The sequence below is a fragment of the Pelodiscus sinensis genome, chromosome 12 (assembly GCF_052426305.1).
Source record: "Pelodiscus sinensis isolate ZL-2025 chromosome 12, ASM5242630v1, whole genome shotgun sequence".
Taxonomy (NCBI): Eukaryota; Metazoa; Chordata; order Testudines; family Trionychidae; genus Pelodiscus; species Pelodiscus sinensis.
Window position 1 is genome coordinate 51,226,800 of NC_143063.1, and position 23,166 is coordinate 51,249,965.

At 42.5% G+C, this 23,166-nt stretch overlaps 1 protein-coding gene and 1 long non-coding RNA gene across 4 annotated transcripts in view; one reads left to right on the plus strand and one right to left on the minus strand.

Annotated features, from left to right (window-relative positions):
* Positions 1-23,166, plus strand: part of ZFHX3 (zinc finger homeobox 3) — an 866,714-nt gene that overhangs the window by 525,913 nt on the left and 317,635 nt on the right. The gene's annotated exons all lie outside the window — the stretch shown is intronic.
* Positions 1-23,166, minus strand: part of LOC106732259 (uncharacterized) — a 115,518-nt gene that overhangs the window by 44,447 nt on the left and 47,905 nt on the right. For all 3 annotated transcript variants that reach the window (XR_016350525.1, XR_012906618.2, XR_012906619.2), the window contains one exon: positions 16,927-17,049. This is a non-coding gene — a long non-coding RNA (uncharacterized LOC106732259). The remainder of the gene's footprint in view (positions 1-16,926; positions 17,050-23,166) is intronic.

Genomic DNA, 23,166 nt, shown 5'->3' on the forward strand with positions numbered 1-23,166 from the left:
GATGATTCCTCACTTTTCATATTGGAAAAATCATTCCTACTACAAATTCCTGTCCTTCCGATTGTCTGTGGCTCTGAGTGCTTACCAGGGTCTTAGCTTTACTAATTGTGGCTTTCCGGCAAAGGGCCATTAATGTATATCCATTCCTAGATAACCTATTGATTTGAGTACCACTGCTATAAAAGACCAAATCAGATACTGTTACACAGCTGCAAGTTCTAGAGAGACACCTGTTTCTTACCAATCAGAAGCAGCCCATGCTGTTCCCTCACCCCAGCTTTTACATCTGGGAGAGCTCAGACACAGTCAAACATAAGGAATCCCAGGAAAGACATTAGAAAATTGGCTCAACAATTCAAGAAATCACATACTCCCTGGTTTTATCAGTACAGATAATAATGAGTCTCCTTCTGCTATTGTTAGTAATGGCCATCCAGTGTCTCGTGTCAGATTGCAGATGAAGACTTTACAAATTCATCTGCCTTCCCTTCCTCCAAGAATATCCACCTACAAAGTCAGAATTCTTCAGAAAGTTAGCCCATTTTAAAACAGGTAGACATCAAAACCAGGTTCTTAAAAGGATGTGCTAACCAAATGTTCAAAATGAATATTAATAATGAACGTCTGTCTGAAGAGATGGAGCACTCACTCTGAAGTAGACCATTGAAAATGGTCACAACACAGTTGCTCTCAGAATCAGTAGACTTATTACCTTCATTTAAAAACAGACACGTTCTCATAATCACACATATTGTTACACTCATGACCTACCTCAACAAATGGCATCAGCACCATGTGTTTCCCCATGGACACAAAGCTATTCCTCGCTTAAGGTACGTTTAGACTGCGTTGCTCTTTCGGGATCCTGGAAGTATCCTGGAATAGCAACGCCGTGTTTTAAAAGTGCCCACTATTTCCCAAAATAGCAGGCGTACTATTCTGGTGTCCCTGTAACCCTTGTTCCACGAGAGTTACGGGATTTGTCAGAATGGTGCCTTATTTTGAAATTTGGCGCTGAATAAGCTACGCAATTTGCTTATTCTGACAGAAGGGTGCTGTCTAGATGCTTCCTTAGGCTCAGAAGGATGTTCTCTCCATTATTATACTATACATCCAAGGAAGGAGCAACACCATGGCCAACCAGCTCAGCCGAGAGATGACAAGTAGTTGGAGTGGAGCCTACTCCTTCCCACATGCACAATCATAGCAAAGAGATTTAACCACCCCAAGTTAGACCATTATTTGCATCCAAACAAAATCATAACATGCTCTTGATTTCCATCCAAGGGAATTACCGAATTGTAATTGCTCTGGCTGAATTATTCCAATCCTGGCCACAAAATTCCTTTATACTTTTCCTCCATTTCCAAAATTCCCAGAAGTTCAAAAGAGGACCTCAATGGTCATTCTCAAAGAGCAAGGTGCCATGGTTCCTTGACCTAGTAAACTTGACAAGGCACCTCCCAACATTCTTACTGCACAGAATTTTTGGACAGAAGTATTATAAAAATCAGTATGTAGAGCCTGACAGATTTGCAGTACTTTTCCATTTAACTTGAATCTGAAGATCTTAATGATCTTACAAAAATCCATTTGAACCAGCTGAGGAGGATTCTCTTCTTTCTTTCAGTCAGAGTATTTTTACTAAATTACCCAGAAATCTAAGGATTAAAAAAAGCCTAAAAATTTTGTGTCCAGTAGCAAAGATCTTATATCTTGGAAGCCTACAAAACAAGACGGTCCAAATTACCTTCCTTTACAAGCCAACATTATTTGAGTTTCATAGCTCTATAGATTTTCAATTGTCAGAATGGACCACTGTAACCGTATAGACTGACCTGTAGGATAATACAGGCCAGAAAACCGCACCCACTAATTTCTTCACCACTAAAGAAGATCTTTTAGAAAGATAACCAGTTTTGATTTTAAGACTCCAAGTGATGGAGAATCCACTACATTCTGAGGTTAGTTTGGGTACCTGAAAAATGCATTCATTTAAATAGAGAAACATACAGTTACACTCCATTGTGTTAACTATTACAAAAAAAGGTTCGGGGGAGGGAGGAGTAGCTGTGTTAGTCTGTAACAGGAAAAACTTAAAAAACAACCAATAGTCCTGCAGCACCTTAAAGACTAACAAAACATGTCGATGGGATCATGAGCTTTCATTGGCACAGCCCACTTCATCTGACATGTTTTGTTAGTCTCTAAGGTGCTGCAGGACTATTGGTTGTTTTTTAAGTTTTATTACAAAAAAAGGCTTATTCTCAGAATACAGCTGAATAGTTCTTACTACTTACATGAAGGAGTTACTCAAGTTTCAGTTGACTGATTCAGATATGTATCTCAGTTTATTTTCTGCTCTGGAAGTTTTCACACAGGTGAGTGCTTCGAGCCCTACACCAGTAACACAATGGCCTGGTCTGTCTTCCAGTAGCGGAGACTGAATCTCTGTTGTTTGTGGACTTACCTATTCCAAGAAGCTAATTTTCCAAATAAGCAAGTATTGTCCCCATAATGGTATGAAACCTGTTTTCCTTTACTATTTCTCTTACCTCTCTTACAAAATGTTGGTATGTCTTTTGGACACTAAAAGAAGGATTGAATGAAATTGTAATAATACCTGTCTAGTTTCAATCCAACTGACTTCAGAAATTAAACATTTGCTTAAGTGCTTTTTTGAATCAGGTCTGTGATCATTTTGCTTTGAAAGTTTTTTATTTCTTCTCTTGGCCCTGGTCTACACCTCAAAGATCTTCACTGACTTGAGTTAGCTCTTCATCCTGTTACCTCATAAGATCGAGCAAATAGTAGCCAATTCACTCTGTCAGCACATTTCTGCTACTTTTATTTTTAAATGACAATAAACAGATGCCAAGCCCTAAGTTCATCAAGTGCCTCCCAATTCAACTGGCTGAAAATCTTTCCTCCTTCTCTTTGATTTCTTTTAAACAATTGTCTCCTCAGTATTTAGTTTCCTCTACTCGCATTTTTCACTGACTATTTTGTGACCCGTTTCTTTTTGTCTGCAAACCCTAATGCCCCAAACCTAAAACATGCCTAATTGCATCCGTTTGTCAGCCACACATTTAAATTCCTAGTGGCAATGAGCATAGTTCTGCAGATACCACTGGTAAACTGTTTTGTTCTTTGGCTTATTTTTTAATTCTTCAAACTTTTTTTTATAAAACCTGCTTTTTGTTTCTTCATAGTCATATGTTCCAACATGGACTAAAATTCTTATCTCCTGTCTAGCTGATATCTGGATCTTGTCTATATCTCTTATGCTTTAGCAGCATGGAAACCACAAAACAAAACAATGCAACTTTAAGAAGATTTTCCAAATCACAAATGGGAATTTGGAGCCCAACTCACATTAAATCAGAGGGAGATGGGTACCTAACTTCTCATTGTCCCTACATTTCTGAGCATTCCTCCATTCCTAATGTCATTTCCCTTGCATTGTCCCCCCCCTTGTTCCTTTGAGAGATATTTGCTCAGTGGTGATTGGACTGTGATTCACTTTTACTAAGATTGACTACAATGCATTTACTTTATCCTCAGACATTCACCAAAGTTGAGAACATGTTACATAGAATTGAAGGCTAGAAGAGACCATTATAATCATCTAGTTTGACATTCTGAAATACATAGGTCCATAAAATTTCATCCAATGATCTTTGTATCTCGCCCAATAACTTGTGGTTCAACTAGACCGTATCTTTTATACAGATATTTCAGACTTCTTTAAAGACTCCAAGTGATTGAGAAGCTACAAATATGTGTTGATAAACTATTCCAGTGGTCAATTAGATTTATTTTAAAATGTGCCTTATTTCCAGTTAGAACATTGCTGATTTCCATTTCCCACCATTGGTTCTTTTTATGCCTCTGTGTGCTAGATTAAAGAGCACTGTAAGATCAGATCTCTTCTCCCTGTGCAGGCATAGGACTTACAGACGAGTATAAAGCTGAATTTTAACCGCCTCTTTGATAAATTAAATATATCGTGCTTCTTTGTAAGGCATGTTTTCTGGATTAATCTCTGGTTTCTCAACATCCATTTTGAAATGTGGAGAGCAGAACTGGATATAGGATCCCAGCAATGGCCTCACCAATGATACAATCAGAGGTAATACATTTTCCCTACTCCTGCTTAAGAGTTCCCTCTCTGTATTCAAGTATTATGTTAGATCTCTCAACCCCAGTGTCACACTGATAGCACATTTTCAATCACAGAGGCTCTCTCTATGCTACCAGGTTATTTTGAAATAATCACTCCCAAAATTACTATTTCATAATACACTTATTCCTCTTCACAAGCAGGAGTTGTTATTTCAAAATAATCAGCCCCTTATTTTGAAAATAACAGGCGTGGTAGTGTGGATGCTTGCAAAATAACTCTCCAGTGAAGACATTCTGTGAGTCCTTTGGAGGGTCACTGTTAAGAACATAAGAATAACCAGACTGGGTCAGACCAACAGTCCATCCAGCCCAGTGTCCTGTCTGCCGACAGTGGCCAATGCCAGATGCCCAGAGGGAGGGAACACAACAGGTAATCCTCACATGATCCTTCCCCTGTCACCCATTTCCAGACAAACAGAGGCCAGGGACACCATTCCTACCCATCCTAGCTAATAGCCTTTGATGGACCTAACTTCCTGGAATCTATCTAGCTCTTTTTTGAAGCCTGTTAAAGTCCTGGTCTTACCACCTCCCCTGGCAAGGACTGCTGTCCAGAATGCTATCACCTCTCCTGTGTATGGGCCAATATGAGAATACTGCCCCAATACTAGAATACTGATGTCCACGTGGTAAAAAGGATGTTGAAGAATCAGAGAGGGGCAGAGAAGACACAACACTGGTTTGACCACTGCAAAGTTTTCCAGCGCGAGATTAAAGGAGCTCAGTCTGTTTAATTTACAGAAAATAACGCATCAAAAGATGACTTTATTATAATGAATAAGCAGTGCCACCACTGGGGGGGGAGGGGGGTCAATAGGGACAGTTGCTCTGGGGCCCAGCAATTTCACCACCACTACCCCGGCAGCAGCAATTTTGACACCCATTCCAAACCCTTAATAATTGTTGTTGCCCTTTTCTGAACCTTTTCTAATGCCAATATATCTTTTTTGAGATGAGGCAACCATACCTGTATGCAGTATTCAAAATGTGGGCATCCCCTGGATTTATATAGAGGCAATAAAATATTCTCTGTCTTATTCTCTATCTCTTTCTTAATGATTCCTAACATTCCGTTTGCTTTTTTGACGGCCGCTGCACATTGAGTGGATGTTTTCAGAGAACTAGCCACAGTAACTCTAAGATCTCTCTCTCTCAAGTGGTTATGGCTAAATTAGTCCCCATCATTTGATATGTGCAGTTGCAATTATTTTTCCAATGTGCATTACTTTACATTTATTAATATTAAATTTCATTTGCCATTTTGTTGCCCAATCACCTAGTTTTGAAAGATCCTTTTGAAGCTTTTCACAGTCTGCTTTGGTCTTAACAATCTTGAGCAGTTTGGTGCCATCTGCAAATTTTGCCACCTTGTTTACTCTTTTCTCCAGATCATATATAAATATGTTGAATAGGATGGGTCCCAGGACAGACCCTTGGGGGACCCCACTAGTTACCTCTCTCCATTTGGAAAACCGACCATTATTCCTACCCTTTGTGTCCTGTCTTTTAACCAGTTATCAATGCATGAAAGGACCTTCCCTCTTATCCCATGAAAACTTACTTTGCTTAAGAGCCTTTAGTGAGATACCTTGTCAAAGGCTGGTAATCTAAGTCCTTCCTCTCTTCTGTCCATAGTATTGCACTTGGCTATAATTGCTACGCTGGCTTCCATTCTCAAGGCCAGATCCGTATGTACTTGACTAAAATATGGGCTTTTTTTCTACAAGCTGTAATACCCCATTTTTACTGTTCAGTGGTTTTTTGTAAAGTAATGTCAGCGTTTAAAGCCTTGCCATTGGGATTGCCCTCTAAATCGTTTGACAAAAGAACCAAACATTGAGCAGTAGGACACGGTTTGAAAGATAGCACATTGTTACTGCCCTTTGTCATTTCCACCATGTAAATGTACTACACTCATTGATTAGCTGCTTCTTCTTTGAGTGGTGTCCCTGGAGATGCTCTACATTAGGTGTCCATGCCCCTGCATTCATAGCCAGAGATTTGTGGTAGCAGTGCCTGGTTGGGCCACACATGCATGTCCCCGTCTCACAGTGCTTCAGGCAGTTAACTGGTGTTGTGTGAACACCCCACCCCCTGGAGTTTCTTCTCCACCACTGCTGGCTGAGTCAGAGCATTAGCAGTGCCTTGCAGCTTAGAAATAGCCTTTCTTCCATTAGTCCTAGCTCATAGTTTTAGAATAGAATAGAAGACTTAACCTTCCCACTTGTCGCCTTCCCTTTAAAATAATTCATTTTGTTCGTAGGATTGTATGTGTCTGTTCAACTCTGTCACAGCAGCATGATATCCGTACTGCTCTCCATCTTACCGAGAGAGCGTGCTTTCCCAGGGGCATGCCTGGCTCTCCAGCTTTCAAATGCTACACGAACTGCAGGCTCTCAGTACCCATTTCAGACAGATATTCTCAGTGCATCCGGTGTCTCGGTGAGGCACATACACCATAGAAGTGCTCACACTTGAAAGCCCACACCAAAAAGCCATGCCAACCACACATGTTAACATCTCAGGCACCATCTGGCACCGCTGAACATGGGGCTGAAGAATAGGAGAAATTCTCAGACCAAGATGATCCAGCTGATACTCATTTCTCATCCTCATCAGATGACACAATTATGCCGACACCTTCCCGCACAGCTGACAATTTTAGGCAATTTCAAGATCTCTAGAAATTAGCGGCCCCTTCACAAGATATCTCTTGGGAACACATCCAGGAGCCTTGACACAAGTTAGTGGACATACTGCGCACATCACCTCTTCCAAAATCACCCTTCCAATGAATTATGCAGTCACGGACCCCGTGATGTTGCTCTGGCAAACCCCAGTGACAATTCCACCTGCCTGTAAGAGGCTGGATAATACGTATGGCATGCCATCAAAGGGCACTGACCCTCTTCTCACGTCTAACACCAAATTCACTAGTTATTGTCACAGTCAAGGAGCAGGTAGAAAACAATACAACAGAAACACGCCATATAGCAATGACTGGAAATGGCTTGGCCTGTTTGGCCACAAAGCATGTTCTGCTGTAACTTTACAATGAAGAATTGCCAGCTGTGCAGCCCCAGTAGCAAACTATGATCACAGTAATTATGCAAGTCTCTCTGCATTTATAAATTTTATTCCAGAAGACAAAAAGAAGCGTACACAGTACTCATCATGAGTCAACAGGGGGCCCTTGTAGCCAAGAAGGCTAATGGCATATTCAGGTACATTAGGAGGAGCATTGCCAGCAGGCCACATCTGGAATATTGCGTCCAGTTCTGCCCGCTCCCCCTCCCCTGCCCACACACACTATAGAAAGGATGTGGACGTGTTGGAGAGGGTCCAGCAGAGGGCGACCAAAATGATTAGGGGGCTGGAGCACATGACATACGAGGAGAGGCTGAGGGATTTGGGCTTGTTTAGTCTGCAGAAGAGAAGACTGAGGGGGGATTTAATAGCAGCCTTCAACTACCTGGAGGGGGGTTTCAAAGACGATGGAGAGAGGCTGTTCTCAGTAGTGACAGATGGCAGAACAAGGAGCAATGGGCTCAAGTTGCAGTGGGGGAGGTCTAGGTTGGATATTAGGAAAAATTATTTCCTGAGGAGGGTGGGGAAGCCCTGGGCTGGGTTCCCTAAGGAGGGGGTGGAATCTTCATCCCTAGAGGTGTTTCAGTCCAGACTTGACCAAGCCCTGGCTGGGATGATTGAGTTGGGGTTGGTCCTGCCTTGGGCAGGGGGCTGGACTTGATGCCTCCTGAGGTCTCTACTAGCTCTAGGATTCTATGATTCTAGGGCCATCTCATCACCTGAATAGCACTACAGGCTGCCCTTGACTCCCCTAATTCTACTGAGATCCATAGCAGCAGCGCTCATCCTCATTTACAAATATTCAACCCTTTCTTTACTGACATATTTTTCTCTTTTTATAGCTAGACCCATTTTCAAATATTCCTTTCAAAAATACATTTTTAAATTAATTTGCCTTCCCTTGTTTTGAATTTTCTCAACACCAGTGAGACAGCTACACTGACCATTACTAAGGGATTCCTTGACTTTATCAGTAGTCTAGCCCAGAATCCCTTCAGCTCCCTTGCTCCATTTCTTCTTGAGGAGATCAATGACAATTATTCATTTCTCAACGTCTATGATCTTTTAAAAGTTGACTAACACCAGCAGGATCATTTCTCACTAGCATAACATGGAGTGTTTTCAGGCTTTTAAACACTGCAGAATGACATAATACCCAACCTCATTTCTGATTTACGAATATTTCATTAGACATAAGAGTTTCTTTTCTTCATTATGGAAAGTCTAAAAAATGAGCTGGCACTTAAGGTTAGTGAATTGCCTTCATTTTGGAGGGTGTTTTTACAGTCTGGTGAGTGTGGTTCTCTTGAGCATGGCTGTTTTGTTTTGTTTTGTAATCTTTGCTACTCTAGCACAATTTTCCTACTTACATCCTGGTACAGTTATACTTATTCAGAACCCAGTGCAACCACAGTCTCACATGGTTACTTACGGGTGGCTGCACAGACATCTGAGGTCTGCACTGAGGCAGGATTGTAAACTGTGTGTTTGTATTAAAATATGCACAGAAATTATTCTGTGAGTATAGAGTCAAGGAATTTCACCCTAATCTTACATTTCTGCGTTGCTTTTGAGTGGCATACCTACCAATACTTCAAAGGCTTTCAGCCAGACTCCACCTGGAGCATGATTCTTTATTCCTTTGCACTTGGAGTAGTCATTTACACCTGCGCAGTGAGTACAAATAATGTGTAACATATTACACTTCTGACGTTAGTGATTTACACCACTTTGTTCAGGTGTAAATAACTTCATCTGGTGTAAAGCAGGGGAGAATCTAGCCCCTTGTCATTGTAAGACTCGGAGGAGTGGTGTGAGAGCAGAGGAAGTTTTGAAAAGGGAACAGGAAACAGATGGGAGACAAGATCTCTCAAAACTCCACAATTCTCAGACCTTTCAGGCCAGCCCCACACCTGAGAATTTTGGAGTAGCAAAGTACAAGTGTTGCTCTTTGAACAGATGCACAAGAAGAAAACAGGAATGTGGAAAGGAGAATACTGCAGGTCAGTTACCAATGAGCACAAGAATGCACTCCAGCGCTTCCCTCTGTGTGTGCAATGTGGAATATGTGGATTGAGTGAATCTTCATTAGTATCAGATAGACAGGACATCACCTCAGTCTTTGAATTCAGTTAGCATCAGGAGGAATCGGAGGACAAAAGTAGGATCTCCATTCACGCTGAAATGAGCTCTGAGTCCATCTCTGAGAGCAGAGGAAGAGGAGAAATTTGTAGAAAATCCAAAGAGTAAGAAACTGGCAGAAAGATACGGTGTCTTTGTGAACAATGCTTTCCCTTGACATCTCTAATTCTGTTGTCTGGAGCACAAGGGGGAATATGTTACAAGTTCTGGAGTGAAGAAAGGGAAATGTCAGTGGCATTATATTAGACCAACAAACAGTCCAAATTCCTCGCTGAAATTTATTCTTGGCAGTAAACCATTGGAAACTGCAACACACAAGGTTACCCAAAAGTGTCTTTGCATTTTTGTAATTTCAGCCTCAGCAGATCACAGCAGAGTTCTTCCTTATGTAGACTGAGCCTGTAGTTTTATTTATATATGTTTTTCAAAGTGGGCTGTGGCCCTTTAACCACAAGGAGAAGTTGAATCTTCTTGCTAACATGCTAAAGCCATGCAATCCAGCTGACCTCCTTGATTCAAATCCAAATAGTAAAGCTGTCCAGAAATCCAAGACACTTCTCCCTTTCTTCTGCAACTGCATTTCACTTGTGACCTTGCACAGCCTGTGGTCAAACCAGATCCTTTGAACACATCCCCAGAGCTGCAGTGATTAGAAGGCTTTTGATTGCCTACCTCAGCTGGTCCTCCATTCTCTATAATGCTTTCTCTCCCCCCACTTTGTGCTCGTCTCCCCCAGTAGCCTATTCATTCACAGGCCATATTTAAAGCCGAAGCTTTTTTGCACCCTCTTTTCATTTTCCCATAGAGTATAAACCTCAATATGTAGTTAACACTAATCCTGATTTATTTAGGATTAATCTGTATTATTAATTCCAGTCATGTTGTGAAAAAATGCTAAAGGTTCTAGTTTGTATATAAAGTTTGGTTGTTTGGGAGAGAGTTTTAGAAGAAAAGCAACCTTTTTTATGCTTATCATTAAGCACAAATCTCATATTTTTGCATTTTTTAAAACACTTGATGGGAATTGGCCATAATATTTTTTTTTCAGTAAATATCCTGTCGGGCGATTTCATGCATTAATCTGGATTTAATGTGGATTTAAACATTTACAATGCAAAATAATTTGGGTTAAAAATAATCCCCCATGATAAAGCTAGAAAAAACCCCACAACTGTCACCATCTCTGACAGCCAGGCATCGAATGAGATCTTGAATATGCAAATTAAGGAAAGAAAAAATGGAACAGGAAAAAGCTAAGATGGCATGTTATATTTTGTATTCTGGTCAGTCAAATGTTTTGACTGACGTAACAATTTGAGGAGTCAGAGTCTTGAGTATTATGTATCAGAAATTAGTTCATCATCATTCATCACCCAAACAGTACAAACTCTGACTTACGGTCTTGGAAATCTTGCCCTTCAGACTGTGCCCGAATGTGCCACATACATGCCCAGACTACCTGAGTCTGGAATTTTCAGCAAAAGACTTCTCAGTGTGTAATGCAATGAAGTACTGGCCAACTCTCTTCCTGAAGCCATAGGAAAACAGGAAGAAAACTGCCATGTTATCCCATGGTACCTGTGACCTCTGAATGCTTGCTTGCTTGCTTGCTTGCTTTCAGAAGGACAAGACTGCTTGGCCCACCATAGATTTATGGACTCCCAGTATGTTCCGTATTTGACATACCCCATTCACATACAGTACTTTCCAGATACTGTTGCTTTCAGAATTTCAGGGTGCATACCATCCCTGTACATTTATAGCAGAACCTTTGGGCTCTGTTAGCATGGGGATTTGACATCAGCAGGCCAGAAAACCACAAAGTCTTCCTTCCTGCGTGACTAGTCACTAAAATAGCTAAATGAGATGCACAGTATGACAAACAGCTGGGGGATCACAGATTTTTCTCCAAAGTCTATTAATGCCTCTCACCTTCTGTTTTTACATGTTACAAATAATTGCCATTGAGAAAAGTACAAATAGTTCTTATGTACAGTCCACCATGTGACATTCTCTTGCAGCTGGTTTCACTTTGGAGTGCTCGGGAGTCTTCGCACTAGTTCTTCAAAGCTACTCATCAGGACTAAGGAGCAGAATTCCACTCTGGAAGCTGGGGAATCTGTCACTGGTAATTGTTGGAGAAACTGGGGCAGCATATTCTTGAGCTGTCCAGCAACCAGTGGGCTGTTGATCTAGCCAGCTGCTTTTACGCTGAACAACATCCCCGCTGCATGTGAAGTTTGTGAGAGATTCGTCAAGTGAGGAAAACTCGGCCGTCAATAAGCAGCTCTGCAGGGTCAGTCAATGAACTGCCTTTCAGACGGTTACCGACCACTGAACTGGTTCTCCAGCAACAATCAAACAGTCTTTAGCTGCTATCAGCCACTTCCATCACCTCTGAGACTGGCAGTTTTCCAATAAAGCCAATATCCCCCTCCCCCAGGGTAAGGTCATCAGCAGGAGCTGGGCATTGTCATTTTACTCCAGCAATTTGACAACAATGTTAGCTTACACTCTATTAGCAGGCAGCTACACCCTGACCCCTGACCCTGACATTGACCGCACACAGCCCACTAGTAGGTGGACGCTGATGCTTTAAGGTAGACTGGGGAAGTTGCAGCCCTCACAGCTTGTCCCACAGAAGGTTTGCCAAGCCCAGTTGTGCTGACCTATGTTGATAGTGGGTGATGTGCTGGTACGTTCCTAACAGTATGTCTTAAATCATGATGTCCAGGATGAGTTATCCATACCCAAATGTGTGCACTAGAGCAATACTGGATGGGGTAGATGTTACCAGCCATTTAGAAAGGAAATTGCACAATGCCACTTACAGCAAACCCAGTGAAATGTCCCTTTTACAAGAGTGCTCGGATGAGATCTGCTTTTCTCCTAGGAGCAGTAGCTTGCTTTGCGTGCTAGTCCAGGGTTGCTAAATTTGGATGCGCTTATACCAGGATGGCTTGATTGAGCTGTGTGTTACACAGGCCTGGGGTTGTTTGCCTGGGTTATTTGTTATATCGGGGAACAGGGTGCTTTGGCTATAATGGGAGATGAAGTTTTCTGGAATTAAAATAGCAGAGAAAACTTTTACCAGAATGTTCCTACCAATCAGAGCCTCTCGACTTCCTTCCTCCCCCCCCCCCCCAGTCTTTAACCGTTGTAATCTTGCAACCGTTTTTTCTATTGAGGACTTAAAGGCCTTTCCCCATCAATAAAAACATTAGCTCACTAAACATTCTGATAGCTTTGCTTCTCTGGATTAACCCTTTGGGAGCTGGGGTTTCCTTTGGATTTGTAAAGATATTGATCACAGATCATGTTTGCCTTTCAAACACTCTCTCCTTTAGACTTGATGGATAGTTTCTGTGCGGCAGATAGGCAGCAAATCAACCACAGCGACTCAGCAAAAGACTGTAGTAACCTGTTTAAATGTTTTTGCTAGTTGGTTAGATGGACAGATAGAAGAGTGATAGCTTTGTAAAAGAACATGCTGGTTATCAACATGAGGGTTGATTTATTGATTATTCTCTCTGGTAATTCTCAAAGCCGTTGCTTTTTTTTGCACAAGTTGAAAGGTTATATAATGTCTGATTGCATGAGTAAAGTAACTAGCTAAACCAATGAGGGAAGGAGAGAGAAGAGATACTCACATTACAACTAGCCAAGAATAAGCTAGAGATGCACTTAGTATAATGATGCAAAAAATGTAACAGTCACTTTCGCAATTCATGTACTAAATCTGGTCCCTCAGTATGCAGAGTCTGACTAGGAACCTGGAATGGAGACTTCCACTTAGAGCCATTTTACTGGTGTGCCTCTCATCTACTGTAACCCTCCCTTCTACACAGGTATGAGGGTGAAAAGAGATCTGTATGGCCTTAGCTGGGGGGGAGCTCTTGAAACCTGGGCAGTGTCTTTGGGTTATTGGGCCCCGGGAATATCTGCGCCAGGAACTCTCTATCCTGGTGCTTTGGGGGTGCAGCATGGACCCCAAAATTCTTCATAACTTGCAGTGGGTCCATCTGTTCTGGGAGATGGTCTGTATCTAAGGCAAGGTCTAGACTGCACTGCTGTCGGCACACCGGAAGTATCTTGACCTAGCAACACCGCGTCCAACGAACGTGTCCGCTATTTCGGAAAATTTTTAGAAGTAGCAGACATGCTCTTTCGCCATCCCTGTAAACCTCGTTCTGTGAGGAATAAGGGATGGCTCAAAAGAACACTTTATTTCGAAATCTGGGGCCGTGTAGACATGCCAAACTTCAAAATAGTCTCTTTCAAAATTAAATTGAAAAAAGATATTCCATTTGCGTACTGCAGATTGCATCTCTTTTTTCGATTTTACAGTGCAGTGTAGTCGTAGCCTTAGTCCTACAGCGTTTTTGTCTGCTGTTCCATCGTCTATTTCAGGGCTTCTTCAGTTTTCCTTCTCTTATGCCACTTTTGCAGATGGACTTAAAATAATAAATCTCATGACTGATTCTGCATGTCAGAAGCTGCCTTTCCCAGCTTGCTCCCCAAAACTAGCCCACACAGACAACTTGCCCCTTTCTTGGAGATTAGCATTATTTCTAAAGGAAATCAGAACAAGACAATGTAAAAATCCACTTAGACTTTTTCCCCTGGAATTGGCTCCTCCTGGGATTCCTTCCTCAAGACTGCTGAATCTGCAGTCTAGATCCTCTGTCCCCAGGAAACTATTCCCACTTCTCACACCTTGTTGGGGGTAACCACAACCCTTCCCTCTCCGAGTTAGCAGAACCACAAGCTGCCAAGTAGGTAGGATGTTTCAGACAAGCACTGCTACGTTGTCACTAGCCCAGTATGAGCCAGTAACAACCAGATGAGACTTGACCCTATACGTTACACCCTGGGGGCGTGTATGGCAAAACAGGTAACTAATCGAAACACCCTGCAGGAGGAAAATAGCAGCACCCCTAGAGGTTCGTATGCTGCCTTCATTTCTTTTCCTGTCTCAAAAATACTTTTGGAAATTCGTCAGTCCAGCTCCAGCATTACAGCCTCCATTTCTTAGAACCAAAGCCAAAACCATCTCCCTCTGTCACATGTGTGCTTGAGAGGGGCAACTAATGAGCAGCAGCACAGATTGAAGGATGATTACAAGGCTGGAATCGGGCTGTCCTTCCGAACTTCTAATCCCACCTCAGCCATTGATTAGCTGTCTAACCCTCAGGAAATCACACCATTGCCCAACTTCAGGGATGGGAATATCATCTCAAAGGGATGGTGAGAGGGTTAATGAATATTTGTGTATCACTTTGAATATATAGTGTTGTTATAGATAGTTGTTGTATCGACAGTTTCGCAGCACACTGTAGTCATTGATCACCCGTTTCCTTGTTATCAGTGTGATCAGCTGGCCTGTGATAGGTTTGATCGTCTGCCTTCTGCTAGAGAACTAATATATCTCTTTCACAGTCTTACTCCTGTACCGAGAGTTGTTTAAGAGGATTTGCCTCTTCATGCAGGGACAACAGCAGCTATGCCAATTGAGGGGGGCAGATTATGGGAGATTGATTGCTGGAATATAATCCTCAGGCTACACTGATCTGAACTGGTGAAGATTGTATTTCAAAGGTAGTGGCTCATCTTCACTACAGGGAATGGTGCATGGCCCATAAATAGGGGTTTAATGAGCTCCGACAGGCATGATTTCTCTGGTGGTAAAATAAAAACAACATGGACAGACCGGATGGCTTGGGGGTCCTGACCTTTTACAAGGACTTATGACATAAGGCACACTGCCCAGGAGAGATAGAGGGGCACAAGGCCAGAGACACAAGGTCATTAGATAATGAAGTGGTCAGCATTGGATTTCTGTCACTCACCCTGGTCCGAGTATAAGAGTGAGTGTATTTAGTAAAAGAAATGGTTAGCAGCACACTGCAAGGAGGGAAGATCAGAAGACCCTGGAAAGACCTTATCTCTTGCTGGCTTGAGCTTGACTAAGTCATGACTTCTCTATAACTTTAAGTCTTTAAATCAAAGTTTGAGGACTTCAGTAATTTGGCCAGAGGTGAGGAGTCCATTACAGGTGTGGGTGGATGTCGTTCTGCGATGCGCAGGAGATGAGATTACAATATTAGATCCTCATGATGGTCTCTCCTAGCCTTTAAGCCTACATGAATATTTGTACTGGTGCCTACCGCTGTGGTATCTCAGTGACCTGGCCAGAAGGACACACAGGCAAGAAGGAAGCTCAGGACACTCTAGTGAGTCTCAGAGGGGTAGCCGTGTTAGTCTGAATCTGCAAAAGCGGCGAGGAGTCCTGTGGCGCCTTATAGACTAACTGAAGTGTAGGAGCATAAGCTTTCGTGGGCAAAGACCCACTTCATCAGATGCATGTGACGAAGTGGGTCTTTGCCCATGAAAGCTTATGCTCCTACACTTCAGTTAGTCTATAAGGTGCCACAGGACTCCTCGTCGCTTTTCTAGTGAGTCTGTGGCAGAGGAAGATGCAGCAGAAAGGGGAGATGAAGAAAGGAGCAGGAGCTATTCAGAGGTGGTTGCTGTGTGACCATGTTATTTCTACTCGCAGCGAAACGGTCAGGACATTCAGGCAAATCCAGAAGGTTTAAGTGGGCTCTGTGGTTAGATGTTGAGACTAGGGAAACAGGAAGGAAATGAGCAGGATAGTCAGCAACACAATCTGGATCCGAGCTGGATGAGCATCTAGGTGCTGACTCGACCACATGCTGATCCCAAGTCTGGTACAAGGCCTGAAGAAAGGCAACCTGGACCGCCTTTGCTTTTGATACGGCTGCCGGCATCCCTGCACACTCCCGTGCACTGTCACACAGCCGCTGTAGCCCTCTGGGCTTTGGGACAACCACGGAGTAGTGACTAGCCCAGTAATGCCTTTTCCATCCTTGGGCAAGTTCCCTTCCATCCTGAATTGTCATCCGGGGCGTTGGTTGTCTTGGTTTGGTTCTAAGCAATCTGCTGAGTTATCAAACAGCAGGACGGAGAAACAGTCAGAGAAAATTAAGATCCATTGTTAAAGATACACTGGGAGGTTATGATGACCATAATTTAAAGTTTGCTTTTAAAAAATAGTATCTATAAATCCTAATCTTCATAGGAAATTACAATACAAAAATTAAAATCTAAACATTTGCAGCTCAAACACTGCAAAATTGTACACTGCATAAGAAGCCAAAAATGAAATGAACTAGAACAAAAAATTAAAAATGAGAAATCTATTATCCAACCTAGTTAACATGCAAAAAGTAAATAAAAATCACTAATGACAAAAAGGAAATTAGATTATAAAACCTACTATAGATTTAATAAGGCAAGAAGATATTTAATTACACAAGGAAGGAAACTTGTTATTTAATATTGGATTTTGACCTTCCCAGTCCCTTTCAAAACTTTAAATTTGCAAGCCCCAAAGATTAGCATAATGAAACAAGACATGTGCAACTGTTTCCTTTCTTATTTAGCCCTTCAGCCTCTGCTACCAAACTTGTAGCAAACTGAGTAACTAACCTCATCTGGATCTGCTTCCATCACTGAAGGGGTGAAGGGAAGGGAGGTTTGCTCTTTAGCTGTTTTTCTCCATCTGGGGTCTTATGGTTCTTTTCTCCTCTGGGTAAATGGGAGCCACGCGACCTGTTAGTGAGTTGAATTGTATGATTACATTGCAGTGTTTTAATTTGTCTTGGATGAATTCTCAGAAGCTTTCAGAAGCAAATCTCCCATTAGATGCATTCGTTTAATTTAAGAACAGTTGGGAGTGGAAGGGCCCAGATGACAGATGGAGGAATGTGCTCTGGTATAGGGACAGCTAGCACTTTTTGTATTAGCTTTTCATAGCACACGGTTGCTGTTCTCTGCTGCTCCTGTTCCTTGTGTGCATTCTTCAGTCAGTATTTCTGAGAAATCACTCCCTTTTTTTATACTATGGGTCTAATGGAGTTAATTGCTTTCTTCTGTACTGTCTGAAAAGACAGAGCATTGAAACATAAGAATACATTGTAGGAAGCGGAGTAGCAGAAACACAGGACAAAACGATAGGCTGAGCCTTAATAAATGGGTCTTAACCCACTTTTGGCCTATAGAATATTGCGCAGGAGAGGTGGGGAAAAGGAGGTCTGCTTTGTTCTTTAGATCCGCTCACTGTTCTTGAGCAAGTTGGCCAGGTGGGCTGTGTGTGGTCCTTCAGAGAGGGCTACTAACTATTTTAATGCCTTCAATACAGTTAAATGGAGCACCATAAGGAGGTGACTTAAGCTTCACAGTTAAGATTTGTGTAATTATAAATGCTATTAATAGAATATTTTTGTGACTTTTTAAAAACACATCAGAAAAGACATGTTTGCAGCCTGAGCATTGCAGCATTTTGCTGATGCATGAAAGTTAGAAAGTGAACTTGACTAGGAAAAAAAGGGAAACTGGCTAATCTATTTTCATTCTGCGAAATGAAATGCACCAGGTAAAAACATGGTATAAATTGGGATAAATAAATGATTCTGCCAGGCTGAATACTATAACTTATCATTAGTCATGGAAATGGGAACAGTTATGCTATCAATACACGGGGCTCGACCATGCAAACAGATATGAGTGTGACAATCCGTGGGAATGGTCCCATTGATAACAGGTGTTTGCAGGATCAGTTCTATGGTTTGTGACTTGTGGCCCTCTAAGATTCTCTTTATTTTAATAACAGTTAATGATAATGAAATGCAATTTAGAAATGCCCATGCACTGAGACAGCCGGGCACCATAACAGAAAAAAAATAAATTTAACTAAGCAAAAGGAAATTTGTCAAAGCTAAAAAGTGTCTCGTCTGGTCTAAATCTCCTAATGAGGCAGCTTTATGAAACTTATAAATCTGTAATTGATCAGTCAAGGGTTGACATACAGGGCAGAATTTCAAAACCTGGAAACTGGAAGGAGTAAACAGTAGATATGACATAGCTTTGCTTCTGTAAGGATTTTGGCACTATCCAACATGACATCCTCATAAACTAGGGAAATTACTACAAGTTAGGTGCACAACTGATTAAAAGATTGCACTTCAAGATAGGGATGTGAAATTCAGATTAGTCAGCTAATCGAATAGTCGATGCAGTTTGCATAGACTATTCAGTTAGTCGATAAGGGCGCCTCCACCTCTGAAGTGCAGCAACATCCCCAGGCCTGTTGTTACACTTCAAAGGTGAAAGCGCTGCGGGGAGCACGGTCCAGCGAGGGACTTAAGCAGTCGCCTGCTGGCCCCATGCTCCCTGCAATGTTTCAAAGAAGCAGCGCCGCATGGAGCCCAGCGTCAGCGAAAGGAGCAGCGTTTCAAAGAGGCAGAACCACATGCAGCCCTGAGTCTGATTGTGGGCTCCACGTGGTGCTGCCACTCTGAAGCACCCCCTCCACTTCTCCCCCCTTGCTGCCTCTTTCTGATAGAGTCAGCAAGGACAGGGAGATGTGACTAGTCAACTAGTGTGTCAACTATACAATGAGCATATGCTTATCAGATAGTTGACTAGTCATTCACATCCCTACTCCAAGAATAGCTATTCATGATTTCACTGTCAAACTGTGTGGCTTTTCTAGTGGGGTTGCACAGGACTCAGTCCTCAGTCCAGTACTAGTCAACATGTTCATTAATGACTTTAATAAGGAAGTAGAAAGTATGCCTATAAAACCTGCTGGTGACACCAATCTGGGAAGAGTTGCAAGCACTTTGGAGGACAGGATTAGAATTCAAAATGATCTCGACAGATTAAATAATTGTTTTGAAATCAACATGATGAAATTCAACGAGGACAAGTGCAAAGAACTCCATTTAGGGAGGAAGTATCAAATAGAGAGCAAGAGGCTAGGTGGCAGTACTGCTGAAAAGGCTCTCGGGTTAGAATGGATCACACCATGGCCAGTGTGACACATGGCGCTGTCTTGTGGCAGTGACCCGCCAAGATGCATCAGTGAGAATGAACAGAATACTACAACTATCCATCTCTGGTCATGCAGTTCCAGCAGTTGGTATGGAGTGGTGTCCCTGAACATCTTGGCTATTGAGCACTGATGGACCTATCTTCCAAGAACTCATCTAAGTATTTTTTAATCCAGTTACACTTTTAACCCATCACATCTCTTGCAGTGAGTTCCCAAGAGTGCCTGTGTGTTGTGTTTGTTTTAAACCTGCTGCTTATTAATTTCATTGGGTGACCCCTGATTCGTGTGTTATGTGAATAGGGAAATAATATTTCCCTATTCACTTTCATAATGTTATAGACCGCTATCCTGTTCCCTCTGAGCTGTCTTTTGTAAGCTACACAGTCCTAGTCTTCCTACCCTCTCCTCAGATGGCAGCTCTTCCATACCCACATCAGTCTTGTTGCCCTTCTCTGCACCTTCTCTAGTTCTGTTGCACAGTTTTGAGATGGAATGATCAGAACTGAGTGCAGTGTTCAAACCATGGGTGCACCACGGACTCCGAGAGTGACACTGTGACATTTTCTTCCTTTTCTCTCTTTCCTAAGGATTGCTAACATTTTCTAAGCTTTACTGACTGCTGCCACCAATTGAACAGATGTTTTCAGAGAACTATCCACAGAGAATTCCAAGAGTGCTTCCCTGTGTGGTAATAGCTACGTTCGATCCTATATTGGCGTATATAAAATTGGAATAATTTTTCCCAATGTGCATTACTTTGAACTTTTCAAAATTGAATTGAATCTGCCATTTTCTCCCCCAGTTGTACAGTTCAGTAAGATTCCTTTGTAACTTTTCCGAGTCAGTTTTGTACTTACCAGTCTTGAGTAATTTTGTATCATCTACAAACTTTCTACCTTATTCTTCACCCCTTTTTCCAGATCATTTATGAAAACACTGAAAGAACACAGGTCCCAATATAAATCTTTGGGGCTATCTACCTCAACCATTGTGAAACCTGACTATTTATTCCTACCCTTTCGTTACTCTTTTAACCAGTTACTGATGCCGGTGAAGGCTTTTTTCTTCTACCATGACTGCTCCCTGTTCTTAATAGGTATTGGTGAGGAAACTTATCAAACCTTTCTGAAAGACTAACTATATCAACTGGATCCCTCTTGTCCACATGCCTGTTGACCATCTCAAAGAATTCTAATCGATTGGTAAGCCATGATTTCCCTTTAGAAAAGCCATGGTGACTCTTACCTGACATATCATGTCCCACTGTACTGGGCAAGGTCAGGCCTCAACTTTAGTAGATAAATTGGGGAGAGTTCAGAGTACAGCCACAAAAATGAAAAAAGGATTAGAAAACCTGAGCTGCGAGGAAAAGTTTTAAAAAAACGAGGTGTGTTTACTCTTGAGAAAAGAGGACTGAGAGAGGAACCAAACAACAGCCTCCAAATATGTTAAGGAGTGTTATAAAGAGGGCAGCAATCAATTGTTTTCCATATCCTCTGAAGGTAGGACAAGAAGAAGATTTGGGTTGCATATTAGGAAAAGCTAGCTAACTGCACGAGTAGTGAAGCAACAGAGCAGGCTTCCAAGGAAGGTTGTGGACTCAACCTCATTGAAGGTTCTTAAGAACAGGGTGGACAAATAGCTGATCTAGGTTTACTTGGTCCTCCCTCAGCTCAGGGGGCTGGACTAGATGACCCCTCAAGGACCCTGCCAGCCCTCCGTCTCTATGCTTCTGTGATTCCCACTTTTAGGCATACACTAAGTAGCTTCAGGCCTCCACTCTCTGGGGGTAGCAAGTAGCTCGCATTGTCATGACAATTGACCTAGGTAGAATTTCTAGCACAGGGGACCCACAGACTCTATTCTGTTGACAGGGATTCTGACCAATTGTGCATATGAACAGATGGACAGACAGACTCATTCCTACGTTCGTCTTTTCCTACCCTCCCAATTAATGAGTTTTAGAACTTTCAAAAGGTTGAACCTGAATGAAAGCTGGGGAATCATTTCACATTATGTACCTTAACCATTGATCCAGGCCACTCAAAGTTGGTCTGTAATACAGTGTCCGTGCTGAATGTGGGATTCAGGAACCACGACTCTGCTGCTTTTGATTTCTTCATGTTCTCTGCTGTGTGGCCATGCACATAACCGACCATAAAGCAGAACTAATCCGAGCAATTCAGAGAGGAAGACAACCAGGAACTGCCCTGAACTGATTTGCTCAGAAAGGAAGAAAACAGAACAAGGAGAAACTGAAAAAACTTAAAAAACAACAAATAGTCCTGCAGCACCTTAGAGACTAACAAAAATGTCGATGGAATCATGAGCTTTCGTGGGCACACCCCACTTCTTCAGATGAATGGAGTTAAAGGGTCCATTTTCCCAATAAATAGCAAAGAGACAGGGGATGGGGGAGGGGAGAGAGAAGGAAAAAGAAGGGAAAAGAGGAGGAAAAACAGTCAATTAGAGTGTTGGTGCTAAATGAAGCCAATAGAGTGGGTATTAAGTGCTCTTAAGTACCCGGTGCTTGTTTTTTTATCCCATTAGGATGTGGAATGTAGCAGGCCATCCATGCAAGGTCTTTGTTTAAACCTCTGGTGTAGGAATCAAACTTGTAAATGAAAGGAAGTTCTGCAGACTCCCTTTCAGGTTGGTTTTTGAAATTGTCCTGAAACAATACAGTAACTTGGAGATCCATTAGCGAGCACCCAGACAAGTTAAAATGTTCCCCAACAGGTTTCTGTGTGTTGCCTTTTCGAATGTCTGATTTGTGTCCATTAATCCGGAATGATCAGTCATCGTACACAAGCCACTGATGTAACTTACATTGCAAACACCTTTCATCCAGAAGGATTCCCAGGTGATTTACACCCTTTGGAAACTGATTCTACATACAGTCTGACTCCCTGAATCTCACACTGCAGAAATGGCAGCACAGCGGGGGTTCAGCAGAACACAGCCACTTCGGACGACAAATGGAGACTACTGTGTGCCTCTGAAATGGGGTTTCCACTGAAATTAGCTCTACCCAGCTTGTTGCAGTTACTTGTAGCCAGCGATCATTCTCAGGTGGTCACTATTCGTACTCTGCTGACCAAGGCTTACTAGTAGGCAGCTTTCTCACAGCTGTCAAGTGCTGCTCTGTGGCTTGCTCCAGCAGTGACCTGAGATGACAGCGGCAGAGACTGGATCATTTCTTTCTCTGTGTGGAGTAGGTCTCACGCTACTGAAGATGCATGCCCCACACACCTTCTTCTTGCACCTTCCCTCTTCCCGCATCAGCAAGGGTCCCTACTCCGGGGAGGTGCTCCACTGAGGCCAGGGACTACATGCGGCTGACGGGCTTTCCTGCTCCACCAGCCATCACAAGTGTCTCTGTTATCTCACCTGTCGATGCCGGCACTCACTTGATGTCTCAGTTCCGGAACAGAGACACTCCAGCTGCTATCTGGGAAGGCTCTGGCCCCAAAAATATTTAGTTAGCAGTCATTCAGTTAAGTGGAATTGACTTTTTATCGGCTTTCCTCTGTACGGCTGCCACTAGCGAAGGCTGTTTCCTCCTTCTCTCTTCTCCGCCTGTCAGTTCACTCCACATTCCTATCGGCAGCCTTTAGCTCTGATCAATACTAACCGCTGTGTAACAGCTCACGCACGGCTGCTTTCGTTTGCATCGATCAGACCCCTCTTCCAACAGGTAGCCAGCTATTTGAGGCAACGACTTGAGATAAACACCTACTTTTACTTCAGGCTAATTCATTGTAGAGAGATTTCAAGGAGGCCCTGTGCCCTATTTCTGAGAGATTGTGGAGATCAGAGATTCAAGAACAACT